Below are 10,542 nucleotides of genomic sequence, written 5' to 3' on the forward strand. Positions count from 1 at the left end.
GAGAAGAAGGTGACTGGGAGAAGAAATGTTTTCACCCAGTTCAGTGAACTGCCCCCAAACCCTTCATCAGTTCTGCTGTTACTTGGCATCATTTATTTATTATTAAATAAATGATGGTTGACCCCATATTATGGCATACACTTCCACCATTTATGTCCATGTATCACAATAGTATTGAAGGCTTAAAAAAGTTTTTAAAAGAAAAAGCATAATGCTAGTGTTGTAGGAGAAAAATGTTGGTGTATATTTATGTGTCTGAAGACAAACACATCAAGTCATTGTGGTTTTCTCCAAGAAAGTAAAGGGTGGAGTGAAATTTAAACAGAGAACTTTTTTTTTTACTTAAATGATATCTGTATTGTCTGACATTTCCCTTAAGTGTACATCATTTTATAAATTAAAATATAAATTGTAAACCATGAGGTGGTTAGAGATAAAAATCTCTACATACTTGGTGGATATATGGAAGGATGGATAGATAATTGGTAGATAGATAGAAATATAGATAGATAGATAGATAGATACCTGTAGATCAGTTCATAATCATTCCTAAGTTAAACTCACTGAAAGCTGATAGTAGAGAAAGTGGCTGTTTTGATGTGAAGGAGATGAAGAAATTCCCTTAGGATTAACGAAGAAAAAACTGGTTCCAAGTCATCTAGGGCAAAATGAGTTCATATTCAGGTTACTCCAATGTCAAATTGGCTGGTAGTTCATCTCCCATCTCTTCTGTGCTAACTGGAAATTTACTAAAGATGTGCAATCCCATGATGCCTTTTATAAGCAGTGGAATTTTGCCTTTTTCTGGATTTCAGGAACAGCCTCAAACAAGCTTTCAACAACCAAGTTAGCATGACCTCAAAAATCTCAAGGCTAGGAATTCTGAAGTACATGGACATAGCACAGATTCAGAGAGAAAGAGATTGAATCCAGGAAAGTCTGGCTTCTGTTCATAATTGGCGCACTCAAAGACTGGAGCCTCAGGCCAAACTCGCATCACTGGAGAACTTTGTTCTCAGGGTGTCTCATCTACTCATCAGAAACTCGAGTTCCACAGACTAGGAAAACCACATCTGATTTTTTGGGATCTTCTTCCAGAAATGAAAGTAATGCAGAACCTCGATACACTTTTAGGTAATATATGAGGGTACTTCCAAGAATTCATAAGAAAATAGGATTGAAAGCTAAGTTTATGGGGGCGGCACTGTGGCATAGCAGGTAAATCTGCCACCTGCAGTGCCGTCATTCCATATGGGCACCAGTTCACATCCCAGCTGCTCCACTTTGCGGAGTGAACCAGCAGATAGAAGACCTCTCTCTGCCTCTTCTCTCTGTGTAACTCTAACTTTCAAATAAATAAATACATATTTTAAAAAAAGAAATCGAATTGATTTTTGAAATCCATGCATAGTTTTCTCCTGATACTCATATCCATGAACTTTTTTGAAGACCTCTTATATGTATGAATTAAAAAAATTTTTTGTGCCAAAATAAACTTAGTTTCTAATTCCTTTTTCCATGGACTTTTTGATGTACCCTCAAATAGAGGTGTAAAGTAACAAGTACTTGAAAAACTCCTAAGAGATGCAAAGAAGCTACATTACTATTTGGTATCTATCCTTTTATATATTTTCTCTGTGTGTATGTATGTGTGTGTATCTATACATATGTGTGTGTGTGTGTGTACATAAAAGATATTTTCACAAAATTATTTCTATGCCTATCTTCTTTTAAATAATACAGCACCTTTCTCTGAAGGGAGGAGAGAACTTTCACTTTGACTATGGCCTTGTCTAAATAAAATCAGAGTTGGTGAACTCAAAATGCTCCCATAGCCTTGGCAGCTCATGACAAGAGCCTCGGGTGATTACTGACGTCATTAATAGGCGTGTCAATTGTTAAATCAACAAGAGGAGCCACTGTACACTTACTCCCCATGTAGGATCTCTGTCCTTAATGTGTTATACTATACAAATTAGTGGTAAAACTACTACTCAAACAGTACATTATACTTTGTGTTTCTGTGTGGGTGCAAACTGTTGAAATCTTTACTTAGTATATACTAAGTTGATCTTCTGTATATAAAGTTAATTAAAAATGAATCGTGATGAATGGGATGGGAGAGGGAGTGGGAGATGGGATGGTTGTGGGTGGAAGGGAGGTTATGGGGGGAAAAGCTGCTATAATTCAAAAGTTGTACTTTGGAAATTTATATTTATTGAATAAAAGTTGAAAAAGAAAGAAAGAAAGAAAGAAAGAAAGAAAGAAAGAAAGAAAGAAAGAAAGAAAGAAAGAAAAAGAAAGAAAGCAAGCCATAGTCCAGATGCTTTTAAACTTTACCAGTTTATAAATATTTACACCATCATTTTTAATTATCACAGAGTATTTGCTTGTGTCAATTTTATAATTTTTAAAACAATTCCTTACTGACTTACTTATTTCATGGTTATCTCCATGATCTACTGTACCATCATAAATATCCTTGTGCATTTTTTCTGTTTTACCAGTAATTTCTTTAAGTTAAATTCATCAACATGGAATTGAAAGGCATAGAGTACACACTGAACTGTCCTTGGAAAAAGGCATACCAATTTATACTTTCACCATTTCACTTATTTATTCTTGTAAATACTTTATCCTATAAATTTGACTATTCAGTGGTGGCTTCCGATATTAAAAATAGCAAAACATGTCTTGTAGACACTAATGAGTAAGCATTCAAATTTTTCCCTCAGTATCCATATGGCCTTCAGTTTATTTTCCTAACTTCACTTTTCACATCTCCCTACCCCTTCCCTTCTTGTCTCACCTCTTTAAATTTTTTCTGTTCTTCTGCATGCATCTCTTGTTAAACTCCTTATTAAACTTTTTGCTTCTAATCAATAAAATAGTTCTAATCAATTCATTATGTCTATCAAAGATAAGAATATTAGAGTTCTTTTAAACAGGAATTTTGTAAACTATCCACTATACAATAGAAAGAAAAAATGTATGTTAAGAGAGTGAAGGATGAAATGTGTCAGAACACAATCATTCAAATGGTAAAATTTTTAACTTGTGAATAAAAATAGCTGCACACATGCAAGAAAGAAAGCACAAGGGGTGGGCTCACTTTTTTGATTTTTATTTTTAATTAGATTTTAACAGATTAGGTATAGTTTACACATATAATTTTAAGCATATAATAACATTCCCTTTCTCCCTCTCTTCCTCATTCTCCCCTTCTTTCTTTTATTTTGTAGTTTTTGAGATAATATCTTTTAAATTTACATTATAGTAAAAAGGCTTAATGCTTCACCAAACGAGTTTAGTAAGTAAAAAGCAAAAGGCAATTGCTACAAACAATAATTGAATGAAGACATGATTATGTCACTCATATAAAGTAAAATTTGAAGTAATCACAGACCATATCTGGTCACTCTTGAGATAACTGACCCACATTCTTATTCTACTTATGCAGGCCCCACCCTCATGACCCGGTAACATTTTATTAGTCCTGTTATCTTTGAACTGGTTTAGTTTACCAATTCATGAGGCACTTAAGTTTCAAAGTCACGATTAGGATATTTATAGAGTGGAGACTTAATCCAATTGTGGTGTTTGAAGTTGGAGCCTTAGGCGAGGGATTGGATTAGCTTGTGTTGTTAAGATGCATCTTTTGTGAATGAATCACACTGGCTTTTAAAGGAGATACCACACAGACTTCAGGGTGCTTGCCTGCAGTCTCTACTTCTACCTCCTGACTTATCGTGTGATTCACTACACTCCTTCTGCAATCCATCACCTTCATCAGATGCCAGACGAATAGGGTCACCTGATCTTGGACTGTAACGCCAACAACCCTTCCTTCTTAGGTGGCTTCTTTCCAGGGGGGCTCCACTTCTCAACCCTGTCAAGTCAGGGATTAGGTTTTAATATGTTAGGTTGGGAAGACATGATCAAACCATGGCAACATCCACTTAGTGTGTGCATAGAATCCCTTGGAAAACCCACATTTTTTCATCACAAGTGTTGTGAGTAGAGAAATAATTTTTGCTTTCCTCATTAAATTCCTATGTTGAGGCCGGCGCCGCGGCTCACTAGGCTAATCCTCCGCCTAGCGGCGCCGGCACACCGGGTTCTAGTCCCGGTCGGGGCGCCGGATTCTGTCCCGGTTGCCCCTCTTCCAGGCCAGCCCTCTGCTGTGGCCAGGGAGTGCAGTGGAGGATGGCCCAGGTGCTTGGGCCCTGCACCCCATGGGAGGCCAGGAAAAGCACCTGGCTCCTGGCTCCTGCCATCGGATCGGCGCGGTGCGCCGGCCGCAGCGCGCCGACCGCGGCGGCCATTGGAGGGTGAACCAACGGCAAAGGAAGACCTTTCTCTCTGTCTCTCTCTCTCACTGTCCACTCTGCCTGTCAAAAAAAAAAAAAAAAAAAAAAAAAAAAAAAAAAAAAAAAAAAAAAAAAAATTCCTATGTTGAGGAATCAGCACTTTGGCGCAGCAAGTTAAAGCCCCGACCTACAGCCCCAGCATCCCGTAAGGACACCAGTTCAAGTCCCAGCTGCTGCACTTCTGATCCAGCGCCCTGCTAAAGCACCTGCACAATTTAACTGCAGAAGTATTCCACCTACCCTAAAGATGATACCCCATTAGCATTCTACAATTATCTGTATTAACAGCAACAACTTGATCTATGATCAACATGAATATCTAATAAATATTAAAACTATTAAACTATAGAGTAAAATGCAGGATTTCTAGTAGAGTTAAATGATGTTATTTTGATACATTCACCATTATTGAACTTTATTTAATAAAGAAATACATCTGCCCTTGCAAAAACAGTTAATTGCAAGTTTACAAATAAAACCACAGATCTCAAAAGTCATGATGTTAAATCTTCAACTAATAACCAACAAAAGTAAATCAACTTGTTTACAAATGGTGCATGGCACAATTAAAACAAAAAATATCAAAAGGTCACAGGATCTTAAAGAATAGGTTTTTTGACAGTAAGTATTGACAATAAATATTCTAGAGAAAATTTCAAAAATTTCTGAACTTAAAATGTGTAAAATCTGTTCTCATTGGCAAAATATCCCGTTAGCTTCATCTATCTTAACATTTTTGCAAAAAAAAAAAAATTTAAAAATTTACAGTTTTTCTTCCCTCTTGAGTACAGAACTCACTATTCAGTTTTTATTTCAGCTATAAGACATATTCATAAATATTTTATCTAGCTGCTGTGAATTTGACAGTCAAGTTAGTCAGTAATATATTATCCTACAAACTTTTACGAAGCCAAATCATTTTGGTATTCTTAGTCATAGCAATTTTAGTCAATAAAATGCAAAATGTTGTGGTTTCCCTCTAAATGACCCAAAAGTATATGATACAGTGTCAGGAATTATTTGCATCAGTTTTATAAGTTTATCTGTGTATTTCAGGTATCTGAAACTAAAAAAGATGGTCTCATATATTTTGATAAAAATGAACTACAATAACATTAATATTTATTGCTTTATATGAATACTGTATTGAAAGCCCAAGCCAAGTTTACACACAGAAATTATGCAATTATATACCACTATACAATGGCACTAAACACATTACATTCTACAAAATCTACTTTACAGAAATTTAAAAAATGCTAATATCAAAAAGTACAGCTTAGGAAACAGGTATAAATTTGGCAGCCAGTAATTTTGAAAGGGAAGTTGCAGCTCACATTTGAATGTATGTGAATTTGAAAACATTGAGTTTAGAATAATCATTGTGGTTTGTGTTGATTTGCAAAATATAACACTGGCTGTCAAAGAAGCATGTTCAAAAATATTTAATTCACTTCAAAATGTCATACAAATTATGGTGATTTCTATGCATGCTTAATGCCTCAATTAGCTCAGGTACATTACTAAAGCAATATATTAATTCTTCCAGTACACTGGTGTTTCATAACATTGACATTTGCATTCTCTAGAATAATTTAGAAATGTCCAATATTCACAATGTTCAGGAAAGCAAGCAAAAAGTCACGGAACCTGCCTGGTTCCTCTGAGATGGTCTCATGTCAGCTTTATAAGCATTCATTCTACAAAATAATAAGCTACTGTTGGAACACAATTTCCAAGATAAGAACATCTTCTCATAAATAACCATGTCTTTTTCTAAGGTGCCTCAGAAATATACAAAAGAACTTCAGATCTCTTGGAATGTGTTTAACCTGGTATTTCACCAGACAAGATTTCCAGGGTTTGACAAGGGCCAGATTTTATTTGAATTACTCAGAAGAGAAAGAAAATGTCTTCTGAAAGAGGTGAACTCAATCATTACCAATAGAAAAAGTACACACTGTATTCATCTCTTACAGAAACAGAAAAATATAACATTCGCCCCCTTAGAATAATGTGTGTGTGTGTGTGTGTGTGTGTGTGTGGCTTAAAGCTCCATTACACACAAACAATAAAATCTGGAAACCAGCATGAAACCCTACAATTCACATTAAAATATTGAAACTATGACCAAAACAGGAAAGCTGCTAGAGCTGTCAGACAAGACAAAAAGCTTTCATGTATATGTGTAAACTGAATGTGATAATCTCAAAAAAGCTTTCAAAAATTATAATCATTACCTTCCAGTTAAAAATTTTAATCCTAAATTTAAAAAAAAAAATCTATACACAAACCATTGATTTTACCAGACCAAAAAAACAGTGAGCGATAAGCTGGACCCAGAGAAGCTGATCTTCATAGTTCTTACGTGTACAACTCTTTCAGGGTTTAAAGTACTTTCCAACCTGTTTCTCTTGTAAAACTACAGGTCCACTGTATCACATAAAAGTATTATACATTGTAAAACTGGAACTGTATGTAAAGTACTGCATGTGTGTGCTTCTAAACAGTCAGTCCTGCTCCATTGGCTCCTTTGGGACTTCTCAGGCTTCATCATCATTTTCCATGGATGACTCTGACAGAATCTCTCCAGTTTCACTGGAGCTGGATCCTTCTTGTTTCATGGCAGTTAGAACCACTATTCACAGGGCCTGTAGTTTCACTACTTTCAAAATGTAAATTTTTTGACAGGCAGAGTTAGACAGAGAGAGACAGAGAGAAAGGTCTTCCTTCCATTGGTTCACTCCCCAAATGGCCACCACAGCCAGTGCACTGCACTGATCCGAAGCCAGAAACCAGTTGTTTCCTCCTGGTCTCCCAGGCGAGTACAGGGCTCAAGCACTTGGGCCATCCTCCACTGCCTTCCTGGGCCACAGCAGAGAGCTGGACTGGAAGAGGAGCAACTGGGACAGAATCTGGCATCCCAATGGGGACTAGAACCCAGGATACCATAGCCGCAGGCAGAGGATTAGCCAAGTGAGCCGTGGTGCCAGACAAGAATGTAAATCTTTCCTAGCTTGAGACACATCGGCATCCTCCATTTGATCATTTTCCTCAGAAGTCTCCTCACTCACAGTTAAGGCATCATCAGATCCTTTTTCTTGATTGTTTCTTCCTGGGATCGTTTCTCTTGATGCTGTAAAAGACTCGTCTTCCTCTTCTTCCTCTTCTTCCTCCTCTTATGCACAGTGCTGCCTGGCAGTGTGGCTTTCTTTGTCTTTACCCTGAGGTGAAGACATGGCTTCTGTTTCTGCGCCCAGAAACTCTCACTGCGAGCCCTCACTGGGAGCTGTCTGACCGGCCGCCTCTCTCACTTCCCCTTCTTTGTCAAACCTGAGTCTTCTCACTTCGTGGCCCTTGGCTTCTACAGCGTTTTCATCTGGATGTTTATTTTTTTTTAACTTTTATTTAATGAATATAAATTTCCAAAGTACAACTTATGGATTACAATGGCTTCCCCCCCATACCGTCCCTCCCACCAACAACCCTCCCCTTTCCCACTCCCTCTCCCCTTCCATTCACATCAAGATTCATTTTCGAGTATCTTAATATACAGAAGATCAGCTTAGTATACATTAAGTAAGGATTTCAACAGTTTGCTCCCACACAGAAACATAAAGTGAAAAATAATAGATGATTTTTTTTAAATGATGATGAAATCAGATCAGACCTATTGTCATGTTTAATCCCAGTGAGAGTCAAGTTGGGAATTGATAATTTCTTTTTTTTTTTTTTTTTTTTTTTTTTACAGAGGATCAGTTTAGTATGCATTAAGTAAAGATTTCAACAGTTTGCCTGGATGTTTATTTTTAATGAGGCTCACTAAGGAGACTTCTAATTCAGATGCCTGAGAGTCATTGTGGCTTTTCTCTTCATTTTGCTGTAAGTTTGACTCTTTACTGTCTGGGCTCTCAGGCAAACCATTTGTTGTCATTGGAACTGACAAAAAAACCTTTGCTCTATTAACTGGCCGGGGAGTCCCATGCCCATTTATATTAGACCTCTCAGTATAGCTTGGTGAATTTCCAGGAAACATAACACCATTCCTTCTATGTAAACTATTAGAATTGGTTTCCTCTGAAGGATAACCACAGCTAACAGCCATCACATTCTTTTCTACTCCTCTGAGAAATTTGTCTGTTCCTGTATTGCTTCTTCTTGAATCTGTTAGCAATTCACATAGTAGCTGAATAGTAAAAGGGAAACTAAGAAACTGTAACCAGTTCTGGAGAGTAGCTATAATCCATCTTCTCCCATTAAATCCAGTAACAATTTTCAGTATTCTTTCCTTCATTTCATCAAAGGGAATATACTTGACATTAGGATTCAGAAGACCTCTTGATTCAGGAGCTAAAATTCTTAAATCATCCATCACTTTCTCCAATTTGAAAATAAAATAGCCTTTAAATTGGGACCACTGAATCATTGTTTCTCCAGTCTTGGCTACATGACAAAGAAACTGATCCAGGACAGGACAAACTTCCTTTTTACTCCTCTTCTCAAAATGTTCCCGAGCCATTGCCAGCCATGGCGCTGGCCCCTTAAATGATATTCTTAAAATGCTATTTTAAAGTGGAAGTTTAAAATTCGAAGAAATTTAAAATGGACATCTTTCCATTTCTCTGTAGAGAAATCACAGTGCATCCAAGGAATTACAGAATCTTGGCAGAACTGTAGAACACAAGGCAGACAGATCATGAGCTTGGAAAGTGGACAGGATTTGAAGGGTATGAAGACCCTGCTGGATCTTGCAGAACAGTCTACTTTTAGGTGGGACCTTTGATATGTTCACAGGTTCTCCATGATAGAGGGATTTCAGACGAAATATTTGGGAAACTCTGTACAGTATATTTACCTTTAGACCCATGGGGCACAATAACAAATTAAAGACTGAGAATTCCTATGGGAAGAGATATTGTTCATCTTTGTTAGGCCAGCATATCTCATGTTTTTCATGAGCTGTTTATCAACATCTTGACATACACTATCCATGTACGAGAGAGTGTGGAGAAATTTTAAAGGATTTTAATTATAAAAGATAATATTTTTATTTTGCAGAAATTCATGTTATGAGGGTTTAATAGGGACATGGAAATATAGCAGAAACAAGAAAGGAAGTTGCTATGTTGGAGTAGGGGTTATAGTATATTATGCTAGAGTTTGCTAATTACTTTATTAATCCATTCAGATATGGCGATTCAGCCATATATTTGAATAAATAACCAACTAAAGGTTTGCTTTAAAGTCAGATAAATTCCTGCCTAATAAACTATCCTTAGTGTTAGGCTGTTATTAATTGCAATCTGAAATCCTGAAAACAACCAATGATTTGTTTCTAGGATGTAAGGATGGGTATGATACCTGAAAAGCCAGTTTTTTCAATCCTTTTCCTTTAAAACCTGGTTGGATGATTTCATTTACTTTCCTGACTTATTTTGCTCTATTCAGATTTCTTCTCTAAAAATTTCTGACAATAAAGTATCACATTTCCTAAAATTCTGAAATCCCACCAAGCATTTCCACCATGTGAGGGGTCACAGATTAGAGACAGTGAAGGCCATTGCTTTACCTGCATCCTTTGGGTCTTGGTAAATTTGCTGAAGAGCGAATGGGAAGTGAGCAAATTTATGTGATTTTAGGACTTCTGATTTATCAAGACTCAAACTAATAAATCTGAAAGTTATCAAAATAGAGCACAATTTCAAGTGCAAGCATTTTTTTGCATATGTACTGTTAAAACACGATTATTGGGACTGGCACTGTGGCTTAGCAGGTAAGACCACCACTTGCAGCACTGGAATTTCATATGGGCACTGGTTCCAGTATCAGCAGCTCCACTTCTAACCCAAATCTCTGCTAATGCACCTGAGAAAGCAGCAGAAGATGCTTGGGCCTCTGCACCCATGTGGGAAACCTGGAAGAAGCTCCTGCCTCCTGGCTTTGGATTGGCCCAGCTCCCCAGCTCTGATCGTTGTGGCCATTTGGGGAATGAAACTACAAATGGAGGATTCTCTCTCTCTCTCTCTTTCCCCCTCCTTCTTTCCTTCCCTCCCTCCTTCTCTCTCTGTAACTCTTACAAATAAATAATCTTTTAAAAAAAGTTTTTCCTACTATACAACTGAGATAAATCACATTTTAAGAAACCGCCATTATTATAACACCATATTCTAAA

At 37.0% G+C, this 10,542-nt stretch overlaps 1 pseudogene; it reads right to left on the reverse strand.

Moving 5' to 3' along the window:
* Window positions 1-6,880: 6,880 nt before the first annotated feature.
* LOC127490711 (serine/threonine-protein phosphatase 4 regulatory subunit 2-like) lies at window positions 6,881-8,888 on the reverse strand (annotated as a pseudogene).
* Between the last annotated feature and the right edge of the window lie 1,654 nt (window positions 8,889-10,542).

The sequence above is a fragment of the Oryctolagus cuniculus genome, chromosome 6, assembly GCF_964237555.1.
Source record: "Oryctolagus cuniculus chromosome 6, mOryCun1.1, whole genome shotgun sequence".
Classification (NCBI taxonomy): Eukaryota; Metazoa; Chordata; class Mammalia; order Lagomorpha; family Leporidae; genus Oryctolagus; species Oryctolagus cuniculus.